The sequence below is a fragment of the Pan troglodytes genome, chromosome 9 (assembly GCF_028858775.2).
Source record: "Pan troglodytes isolate AG18354 chromosome 9, NHGRI_mPanTro3-v2.0_pri, whole genome shotgun sequence".
In the NCBI taxonomy this organism is placed as follows: domain Eukaryota; kingdom Metazoa; phylum Chordata; class Mammalia; order Primates; family Hominidae; genus Pan; species Pan troglodytes.
In genome coordinates, this window is record NC_072407.2 from 31,139,836 (window position 1) to 31,152,269 (window position 12,434).

The 12,434-nt window shown below is 38.5% G+C and overlaps 1 long non-coding RNA gene across 1 annotated transcript in view; it reads right to left on the reverse strand.

The window, feature by feature from the left end:
- Positions 1-12,434, reverse strand: part of LOC107967049 (uncharacterized) — a 181,740-nt gene that overhangs the window by 97,538 nt on the left and 71,768 nt on the right. Inside the window, exon 4 of the long non-coding RNA XR_010147519.1 lies at positions 12,254-12,356. This is a non-coding gene — a long non-coding RNA (uncharacterized LOC107967049). The remainder of the gene's footprint in view (positions 1-12,253; positions 12,357-12,434) is intronic.

A 12,434-nucleotide genomic window follows, 5' to 3' on the forward strand; every position in this document is an offset into this window, starting at 1 on the left:
GCAAATAGAATCACAGAAGAGAAATTACTTTCCATGGCTATACATAGTGAGTAACAGAGCCAGAATTCAAACACAAGTTTTGGATTCCACATTATTTCTCATTCCACTGTTTCACACTGTGAGGATTTCAATTTCATGTGGAATTAGCTTGGCTCCATGATGCTTCCAAATGTCTGACCAATGGCTTTACTTTGCATTTGCTTTGAAGCAATCCTAGAAATGATTCAAGAACAAACCATGAAGGGGCAAAGAGGTCATCTGAGGGTCTAATATTTATGAGAATCTAAATCAGTGCAAAAGCTCTAAAATTGCAGAACACATTAGAATCACCTGGGAAGCTTATTTAAAATGCTGACCCCTAGGCCACACCTATTCAGATTCAGCTGACCTAGGTCTAAGAATCTGGATATTTAACCATCATCCAAAAGATTTGGGTGTGGGTGGTCCATGAACCATACTTTAAGAAATAGCATTCATATCACCTGGTCCAAAAGAAGCATTTCATTCTCACTAAAAAAATCCTGAGGGACCTTTAATGGCCATGCCTTGTCTGTACTTGTTTCACTTTCCTCAGGCAAAGATTTCCGTTATTTTCCTTTGGTATGTCAGTAGCAATGAGAGGCATCCAGACAGGGTATGCTTACCCTATTCTATGACATTAGGGATTGATAACTAGATCCTTTTTTCAGCCATAATAAGTCATATTTCTTCCTCAGCCTCTCACTTACCACATGCTCTCCTTATAACCTAAACTTTTCCTTGGAAGCATTTACCACAGCTGTAATCAAAAGGTTTTCTGCATAATTAATGATCCAGATTTTTTTCCTCCCTAGACAAACATGATGGCATTGGCACAGTTATATTAACAACACATGGCATACCCAGAACCCAGCAGACATTCAATAAACAGTTGCTGAATAAATAAGTAAAGTATCACTTTTGAGTGTAGAATATTTCTTTTGGAAATAATCCAAAACTCACATTTGATAGGTAGAAGACATTTTCCCTTCCTTTTATTTTTAGAGAAAGTTGCATTTATAATTATGATCCCATTATGTGGCTGGGAAGATGTTGATTATAACTGCTCTCAAATTACTGAAATCAATATAATACTGAAACATTTATACTGAGTGCAAAATGAGTACTTTTGTTTATTTGTATATGATGTAAGCAGAAGCCCTGACCTAAGCTTGACAATCTCTGCAAGCCATATGGAAAATATCACTGTCACTGATGTTTCATGAGCCTAAATAATGCTATAACTTCTCTCTAAGAAATATCAGTGTGCTGACCCAGAGGCTTAGTTTTCATTATACATATAAAGATATAAATCACAAGGTTTCCCTTTTAATACACTCTTGTAAAATTGCAGAATTTGTCACCTGACTGTTCTGGGTTAAGTCATACACAGAGAGACCTAATTATTCAGCTGGTGGCAGGGTAGCAGGGTGCAGAAGATGCAGTGAATATAGATATGCTGCTTCACTTTAAGACATAAAAAATAATATTTGCTTTTTTAATACACCTAAGCAAAACTCAGTTCTTACCACCCTAGTTGTTTAAGTCCTCATTCTCAGACCAATGGTGGGACAAAGGCAGATGAAGAAAAAGGATGTAATGAATATAAATGTGCAAGGGAAAAGAAAACTTATTTATAAGATTTTATTTTTCCTTATATAATTTGCTTTCAAATTTTAGCCAGTGTCCTTGAAATATTGGATTCAACCAGAATTGAAATGAAACTCTCATGAAAGCTAGCATTTAATGATCTCTGGAATGTCCTATACATTTTCTTGAAAACAGCTGAAAGTTCTAGTAATGATGAATAATGTACTTTCTCAGCAATCAAAGGGAGACCTAGTCTCAAGCTTGAAAAAGCTCACATCTGAAGCCATCACTAAGTTGTTTGCCACTGGGATTATTGGGCAAAAAATTAAATCAGGGTACCCCTGTAAAATCTTTTAAGTTAAGACAATCTAGGATACCACTTAACTTTCCTTTAGCAGCAACGCAGACCCTAGAGTCACTGTCTCTCCCTGCATACCTATCCTCCCAATCCCAACTTCATGGCTGCTCAGTATGTATCACCATCTCAATCACTGGAACCGCAACCACTGTGGGCTGGCTATCCTGTGCCCTGGACCCTATGGCCACTGTCATTCTACAGGTGTTTATGCTCCTAACCCCAGCTCCATGGCTGTTCCATGTGCACTTGCATGTCACGCCCTGAAGCTATCACCACTGTGGGCCAGCTACTGAAACAATGGGCTATCTAGCACAATGCCACCTATGAGCTGGACCTGGCACCAAGAGGAATCCCATCAGCCATGAAATCCCCCATAAGAAACAAACAACAACAAAAAGAGATCAGGAAGTCCTCAGCAGCCTTCCAGCAATTACGCCAACAGCCCTTGCTGCTACTGAAGATACCCAGAGCCTTGGCCATTGAGGACTCCTAAAATCTTCAAAGATGCTGATCAAAGGTGACAGACAGGCACAGATACTATACCACTGGGCCTTTCCCAGAACTGTAACTGCCACACTCCACCCAGCTGGCACCCTCACATCTACCCACAGATGAAGGTCCTTCCCCCACCAAAACCAGTCCATAAAACCTGGAAGAGGTAACTGGCTCCATCAAATGTGCAGACATCAGCACAAGACTATAACAAAAATTTTGTTTAAATCAAGAAAGATGACAACACCAAAGAGACACAATAATTTTGTAGTAACAAACCCAAAGATGAATACCTAAAATTTCATGGACAAATAATTCAAAATAATTGTTTTAAGGAAGCTCTGTGAGCTCTAAGGGAAGATAAGCTGATAACTCAATGAAATCAGGAAAATAATAATGAAAGAATATACAAACAAAATGAGAAGTCCAACATACAGAAATCATTAAAAAGAACCAAACAGAAATTCTGAAGCTGAAAAATATAATGAATGAAATGAGAATTGCAATTGAGAGCATCCACAACAGACTTGATCAAACCGAAAAATCTTTGAGCTTGAAGACAACTCATTAGAAATTATCCATGCAGAAGAGAAAAGAAAAAAAAAAGAAAAGCAATGGAGAAACATATGTGAATTATGGGACTCCACCAATGTAAACAATCAAATTATGAGAGTTCCAGAAGGTATAGAGAAGGAAAAAAAAACCAGAAAGCTTATTTTAAAAAACGTAAATTACATTTTTCCAAATCTTGCAGAATTATGGACATCCAGGTACCTGAAACTCATATGTCCCCATACAAGGTCAATTCATAAAGAACTTCATAAGGCACATTATAATAATAAAATCGTCAAAAATCAAAGGCAAAGAAAGAATTTTGAAAGCAGCAAGAAAAAAAAGAAAACTCATCTCACACAAGGAAACTTCCATAAGACTATTAGCAAGTGTCTCAGAAGAAACTTTGCAGGCTAAGAAAGAGTGGGATGATATCTTTAATCATTAAAATGAAATAACTGTCAACTAAGAATAATTTACACACAAAAAAGCTGCCCTTCAGAAATAAAGGTGAGATAAAGACTTTCCCAGACAAACAAAAGCTGAGGAAGTTCATTACCAGTAAACCTGCCTTACAAGAAATACTAAAGAGAGTTCTTCAAGTTAACATGAAAGGATGCTAACTAACCACATGAAAACATATGAAAGTCTAAAAGTCCCTATAAAGGTAACAGTATAGTCAAATTCAGAATACTCTAATATGGTAATATTGGTGCTTAAATCACTATTAACTCTAATATAAAAGTTAAAAGACAAAAATATTAAAAATAACTATAGCTACAATAATTTGTTAATAGATATACAATATTAAAAAGTATAAATTATGACATCAATAACATAAATGTGGAGGGAGAGGTAAAAGTGCAGTTTTTGTTAAGTGTACAGTATCTAGATGAAGTTATATATTATTAGCATAAAATACTGGTATAATTATAAATATTTTATGTAAGCCTCCTGGAAACCACTAAGAAAAAACCCGTAGTACATTCAAATAAAAAGGAGAATTAAATCGAAGCATAACACTATTTAAAAACTCATCAAATCATAAAGGATGACAGCAAGGGAGAAAGTAAGAAACAAAGAATGTATAAAACATTCAGGTCCGGGCATGGTGGCTCACACCTGTAATCACAGCACTTTGGGAGGCCTAGGCGAGCAGATCACCTGAGGTCAGGAGTTCAAGACCAGCCTGGCCAACATGTTGAAACCCTTCTCTACTAAAAATACAAAAATTTGCTGGGCATGGTGGTGGGAGCCTGTAATCCCAGTTCCTCAGGAGGCTGAAGCAGGAGAATCACTTGAACCCAGGAAGCGGAGGTTGCAGTTAGCCAATTGTGCCATTGCACTCCTGCCTGGGCAACAGAGCAAAAACTCCATCTCAGAAAAAAAAAAGAAAGAAAGAAAAGTGGCAGGGCACGGTGGCTCACGCCTGTAATCCCAGCATTTTGGGAGGCCGAAGCGGGCGGATGACCTGAGGTCAGGAGCTCGAGACCAGCCTGACCAACATGGAGAAACCCCGTCTCTACTAAAAATACAAAATTAGCCCAGCGTGGTGGTGCGTGCCTGTAGTCCCAGCTACTCAGGAGGGTGAGGCAGGAGAATCGCTTGAACCTGGAAGGCGAAGGTGGCAGTGAGCTGAGATTGCGCCACTGCACTCCAGCCTGGGCAATAAGAGTGAAACTCCATATCAAAACACACAAAAAAAAAAAAATAGAGAGAAAGAGAAAATGCAGGGGAGAAAGAAACCCTAATTGTGGTCTCTGCAGAGTGAGCGAGACAGGCAAATTTTGATGAGACTTCAAAACTTGGGCAAAGAAATTGGGATGGAATGGGATTTTAATTTTTGTTCCTTTGGCCTGAGGACAAATTGCAATGATCACATTACGTAGGCAGGCTAATTCCCTGAAAGAAAGCCTTCCACCAGGCAGGGACTGAACAATTGAGCCTGGAGGATTCACAGTCACCAGAAAATGAAGAGGCAGTCTTAGAGAGTAGAAATCTAAAGAAGGGGGCTCCAAATGATGTGTAAGATTTCTAATACAGGCCGGGCGTGGGGGCTCATGCCTGTAATCCCAGCACTTTGGGAGGCCGAGGCAGGCGGATCACCTGAGATCAGAAGTTCGAGGCCAGTCTGGCCAACATGGTGAAACCCCGTCTCTACAAAAATACAAAAATTAGCCAAGTATGATGGCGGGTTCCTATAATCCCAGCTACTCAGGAGGCTGAGGCAAGAGAATTGCTTGAACCCAGGAGGCGGCCAAGATTGCGCCACTGCACTCCAGCCTGGGTGACGGAGTGAGACTCCGTCTCAAAACAAAAGAAAACAAAAAAACAGAATTCTGAAACATATGTGCTGGATATACTCAAAAAACAACCCCTCTAAAACTAAACTAATCTGAGATCTAAACCTCCACTGCAAGTGAGACAGACTCACTTTCTTATCTGAGTTTAATCAAGTTAAGTGCCTAGTAATACAAAAACATCACCACTCTTCAGATGATTAAAACATACATAGCGTCCTGACACATAAATTCACAACATTTAGGAGACAATCCCAAATTACTCAAATTATAACATGCTAGGAAAGTATGAGCCATTCTCGTGAAGAAAGACAAACATTAGATGTCAACCCAAAATGACCCAGATTTGGAGATTATCAGGCAATGACTTTAAAGAAGCTATTAAAACTATGCCCACAAGTTGAAGAAAAATATGTTTAAATGAAACAAAAGAGTAGGAATCTTGGCAGAGAAATAGAAAATTAAAAGTAAATTGGAATTTTAGAACTAAAATATACAAAATCTGAAATGAAATTAGCTAAATGGGCTTAAAAACACAAATGAACATAATGGAGGAAATATTCAATAAGCTTGAAAATAAATCAATAAAAATTATTCCATCTGAAAAAGAGAGAAAAGATTGAAAAATAATATGCAGAACCTCAGGAGCATGTGGGGAGATCTCAAAACTATAGAATATGTGTAATTTTTGTCCAAAAGAAAAGAGAGAACAAAGAAAGAAAGATTATTTGAAGAAAGAATAGCTGAAAACCCCCAAATATGGTAAAGGACATCTATACTGATTCACACATTCAAGAACCATAGCTGAAAACCCCTAAATATGGTAAAGGACATCTATACTGATCCACACATTCAAGAACCTTAGCAAACACTAAGCAGGATAAGCATTACTAAAACCACATCTAGGCATATCATAGTCAAACTGCTGAACCCAAACACAAAAAGAAAAAAAATGAAAACAACCAGAAATAAGCATATTGCAGGAAGGGAACAAAGATTCAAATAACCGTGAACTTTTCAGAAACTATGAGATCCAGAAAACAGTGTGATTTGCTTTAAATTGCTGAAAGAAAATTGTCAGCCTAGAATTCTATATCCTTTACAAATAAAGGTTTAAAAAAGTCACTTTCATATAAAATAAACTAAGAGAATTTATTGCCAGAAGATCCACACTAAAAGGCATGCTAAAAGGAAATTCTTCAGACTAAATGAATTTGACAGAGTTAAACACAGATCTTTTAAGAATGAACAAAAAGCATCCAAAATAGTAAAAACTTGATTCATATAAGAACCATTTTTTTTTTTTTTTTGAGACAGGGTCTCACTCTGTCATCTTGGCTGGAGTGTGGGGGTGCAATCATAGCTCATTGAAACCTAGAAATCCTAGGCTCAAGTAATCCTCCCATCTCAGCCTCGTGAGTAGTTAGGACTACAGGCACACTCCACCATGCCAGGAGAATTTTTTCTAATTTTTGTAGAAATGGGATCTCACTGTGTTGCCCAGGCTGGTCTTAAACTTCTGGCCTCAAGCAATTCTCCCACTTCAGCCTCCCAAAGTGCTAGGATTACAAGAATGAGCTACCATGTCTAGCAAATTTTTCTTTCTTAATGTCTTTAAAATATATACAAATACTTAAAGCAAAAGTTGTATTATATTTACCATGTGATCCAGCCATTCAACTCCTAGATATATGTACCCAAGAGAAATGAAAACATGTCCACAAATGTTTACAGCAGCATTATTCACAATAGCCAATGTCCAAAAACTGGATACATATAAATGCTTACCAAACAGTGACTAGATAAATAAAATGTGGTGTATTTACACAACGAACTACTACTCTGCAAATAAAAAGGAACAAATTTCCGATGCATGCACCATGCATAAGTATAAAAAAAATCAAAGAATACACGGTGTGTGTGACTCCATTTATAAAAAAATTCTAGAAAACGTAAAATAATCTACAATGGCAAAAACAGATCAGCGGGTTTCCTAGGCTGGGGCAGAGGGATGTTTGGACTGCAAAAGAGCACAAGGAAGCTTTTGAGGTGATGAGAATGTTCTGTAACTCGATTTTGACTGTGGTTTTCCTGATGTCAAAATTCATCTATGTACTATATACCTCCAATGGCTGCAGTTTATTGTATCTAAAATATTATTCAATTAAATTGATGAAAAAATTTCAAAGTAAAAAAATAGTAGGAAGAAATGAGTTGTCTAAGAAACCAAGCACAAGAGAGGGTGGTAAAAATGAAAAGTGTTTAAGTGTTTGTAAGAAATAAAATGTGATGGCTTACATATGCCCACAAATGAGACTAAAGTGCATTTGAGGAAGGCTTCCTCTTTCCCAAAAGATGATTTTACACTGACTGCTACACACTTACAGGTCAATGTGTTCCTTTTCCCCTACCTCTGATCCATAGTCATCAAATAACTGTTGTCTCAGGACAAAATTTCCTGCTCAAGAATATCCCAGACATTGTAGAAAACCAGTATTTTGGAAGTTGAAAGATTCTGAAACATTTAATCATAATTGCATATTTGTAAATTTATAAAAAAGACATTGAGCCAACCCAAATGCCCATCAAGGATAGACCAGATAAAGGAAATGTGGTATATATACACCCTATGCAGCCATAAAAAGAATGAGCTCATGTCCTTTGCAGGGACATGGATGAAACTGGAAGCCATCATCCTCAGCAAACTAATACAGGAACAGAAAACTAAACACCACATGTTCTCACCTATAAGTGGGAGTTGAACAATGAGAACACATGGACACAGGGAGGGGAACATCACACACCAGGGCCTGTCAGGGCATGGGGGGCAAGGGGAGGGAGAGCATTAGGACAAATACCTAATGCATGCGGGGCTTAAAACCTAGATGATGGGTTGATAGGTGCAGCAAACCACCATGGCACATGTATACCTATGTAACAAACCTGCACGTTCTGCACATGTATCCCAGAACTTAAAGTAAAATCAGAAAGAAAAGAAAATACTTTATAATTATATTTAAATATTTGATATAATTGTATTTAAATATAATTTAAATACTAAATAATTTGAATATTAAATACAATTATATTTAACATCTATTCCATAAAATTATTTTGGATGAGTTAATTTGTCTCATTGTTACCAGGGTTGATTGAAGAGCACTAAGTATTTCTTAGATTTTTAAAAAGTAAACTAATGTATGATTCAGCAATTGCACTCCTTGGTGTTTACTCTGATGAACTGAAAACTTATGTCCATACAAAAACCTGTACATGGATATTTATAACAGCCTTATCCATAATTGCCAAAACCTGGAAACAACCAAGATGTCCCTTGTAAGTGAATGGATAAATAAACTATGGTACATCAGACAATGGAATATTACTCAGCACTAAAAGGAAATGACCTATCAAACCAGGAAAAGACATGGAAGAAACTTAAATACATATTACTAAGTGAAATAAGCCAACCTTCAAGAGCTACCTACTGTATAATTCCAACTATACGACATTCTGGAAAAGGGATAACTATAGAAATAGAAAAGAAAAAAAAAAGATCAGTAGTTGCCAGGGTTTAGTAGGGAAGAAGGGAAAAATTGGTGGAACACAGAGGATTTTTAGGGAACTGTATGATACTGTAGTAGTAGATACATGCCAGTAGACATTTGTCAAAACCTATAGAATGTACAATACCAAGGGAGAACCCTAATGTAAACTTTAGGTGATGATATGGCAACACAGGTTCATTTAATGTACCATTGTGGTGCGGGATGTGGATAGCGGAGTAGATTGTATGTGTGTGGGGACATGGGATTTACAGGAACTCTCTGCGCTTTCTGCTCAATTTTGCTAAAACTAAAACTTCTATAAAAATAGAATTTCTTGATTAAAAAATAATAATAAAACTGTCTCTAAGAGCACATTTACTAAAAGAACATTGGCTTTAGATCTAATGGAAAGACAAAAACAGCAGGCTCTAGTATTGTTAAAATTACCCGAAGGATTTTGCTTTTTAATATTTCATTTTACTCCCTGAAGAGCTAAGTTTGAGCCAACCACTTAAAAAAGAATTTGGACTGAATCAGAATCAAAATTTTATTGGAAAAGTTTTGAACAGTTTTCATAATTTCATTTTTTAAAAATAAATGCATTACTTAACCTCTCTTGTATTTTCTATTTTGGGAGTAATAGGCAGAGAAATGTGTTTAGGCTACTGTATGATAATCAGTTCTTACTAATATGGGAAGAAGGAAGAGAAGGATGAGGAAGAAAAGGAAAAAGATGACAGAATGTGGAAGGAAGAGAGGAGAAGAAGAACAAGCTCTCTTTTTATAATTTTGTCCTGTACTTCTTATCTATATCATCCTGTCAGAAAACCTCTCTCTGTAGAATCACAGTAAATGGAACCAGCATGTGTTGTGTTTTATGTGGTTTATATAATTTATTTTGAAGGGACACAAATTTTTAAAAAGTAACTCAATAGAATCAGAATGGAAAGGTTTTATTGTGATTTTATGTGATCTTAAATGCTACATAGAACTATCTGGACCTAAAATAGAGGAGAAAGAGATTATACCAGAAGGCTCCAAATTTAATAAAATAGACTCCACATACAGAAATTCTGGCAGGCTAGCAGAAAGTGACTTAGAAAACAGTTATGTCTCCATCACAATATGCAACCCTCCAAGATCCCTGAGCTTGGCTTGCATAAAACAGGACAGTTCTCTTGATGCAGGGATTGTTGGCCATTTCTGTATAAAGGGACTTCTCTTTCCTGGGATAGCTAAGGCATTTACTAAGTGTATTAGTCAGTTCTTGCACTGCTATAAAGAAATACCTGAGACTGGATAATTTATAAAGAAAAGAGGTTTAATTGGCTCATGGTTCTACAGGCTGTACAGAAAGCATGATGCTGGCACCTGCTTGGCTTCTGAGGAAGCCTCAGGAAACTTAAAATCATTGCAGAAGTCAAAGGGGGAGCAAGCACTTCACATGGCCAGAGCGGGAGAAAGAAAGCAACAGGGGATGTGCTACACACTTTTAAACAACCAGATCTCATGAGAACTCACTCACTCTTGTGACAACAGTACCCTCGGAGAAATCTGCCTCCGTGATCCAATCACCTCACACCCGGCCCCACCTCCAACACTGGAGATTACAATTGAACATGAGATTTGGGCAGGGACATATATCCAAACCATATCATTCTGCCCCTGGCCCCTCCCTAAACTCATGTCCTTCTCACTTTTCAAAATCCCTTCTCAACAGTCCCCCACAGTCTTAACTTCTTTAAGCATTAAATCAAAAGTCCAAAGTTCAAAGTCTCATCTGAGACAAAGCAAGTCACTTCCACTTCTAAGCCTGTAAAATCAAAAACAAGTTAATTACCCCCCAAGGTAAAATGCGAGTATCGGCATTGGGTAAATATTCTCATTCCAAAAGGGAGAGATCAGCCAAAAAATTAATAAAAAAAAAAAAAAAAGGAGGGCTCCTGGCCCCATGCTAGCCTGAAACCAAGCAGGGCAGTCATTAAATCTTAAAGCTCCAAAATAATTTCTTTTGACTCCACGTCTCATCCCGGGCACACTGTGGCAAGGGGTGGGCTTCCAAGGCCTTGGGCAGTCCTGCCCTGTGGCTTTGCAGGATTTAGCCCCTGCAGCAGCTCTCAAGGGCTAGTGTTGAGTGGCTATGGCTTTTTCAGACTGAGGGTACAAGCTGCTGGTGGCTCTACCATGCTTTATCATTCTGGGGGCTGGAGGACGATGACCCTCTTCTCACAGATCCACTAGGCAGTGCCTCAGTGGGGACTCTGCATGCGGGCTTCAACCCCACATTTCCCCTCTGCACTACCCTAGTAGAGGTTCTCCATGAGGGTTCTACCTCTCATTCAGGCTTCTGCCTGTACATCCATGCATTTCCATACATTCTCTGAAATCTAGGTAGAGGCTGCCAAGCCTCAATTCTTGCATTCTGTGTGCCCACAGGCTTAACACCATGTGGAAACAGCCAAGGCTTATAGCTTGCACCCTCCAGAGCAGCAGCCCAAGGTTTACATGGGCCCCTTTTAGCCATGGCTGAAGCTAGAGCTTCTGGGACACAGGAAGCAGGGTTCTGAGGCTGTGCATTGCAGTAAGTCTTGGGTCTGGCCTACAAAACCATTCTTCCCTCAGAGGCCTCTGGGCCTGTGATGGGAGGGGCTGCCAAGAAGGTCTCTGAAATGCCTTCAAGACTTTTTCCCAGTTGTCTTGGCTATTAGCATTTGGCTCCTCTTTACTTATGCAAATTTCTGCAGCCTGTTTGAATTCCTCCCCTAAAAATGGGCTCTTCTTTTCTACCACATGGCCAGGCTGCAAATTTTTCAAACTTTTATGCTCTTCCTCCCTTTTAAATACAAGTTCCAGTTTCAGACCATATCTTTGCTTACACATATGAGGAAAGGTTGCTAGAAGCAGCCAACCCATATCTTAAACACCTTTGCTCCTTAAAAATTTCTTCCACCAGATACCCTAAATCATCTCTCTCAAGTTCAAAGTTCCACTGATCCCTAGAGCAAGGGCACAATATAGCCAGGCTCTTTGCTAAAGTATAGCAAAAGTGAGCTTTACTCTAGTTCTCAGTCAGTTCCTCATTTCCATCTGAGATCTCCTCAGCCTAGATGGACTTCATTGTCCACATCACTATCAGCATTTTGGTCACGACCATTCAACAAGTCTCTAGGTAGTTCCACACTTTCCCTCATCTTCCTGTCTTCTTCTGAGCCCTCCAAACTGTTTCAGCTTCTGCCTATTACCGAGTTCCAAAGCTGCTTGCACATTTTCAGGTATCTTTATAGAAATGCCCCACTCCTTAGTACCAATTTTCTGTATTAGTCAATTGTTACACTGCTATAAAGAAATATCAGAGACTGGGTAATTTATAAAGAGAAGAGGTTTAGTTGGCTCACAGTTCTGCAGGCTGTACAGGAAGCATCTTCTCAGCTTCTGGGGAGGCCTCAGGAAACATACAATCATGGCAGAAGGCAAAGGGGGAGTGAGCACTTCACATGGCTGGAGCAGTTGGAAGAGAAAGAAACAGGAGTTGTTACACACTTTTAAACAACCATATCTCACAAGAACTCACTCACT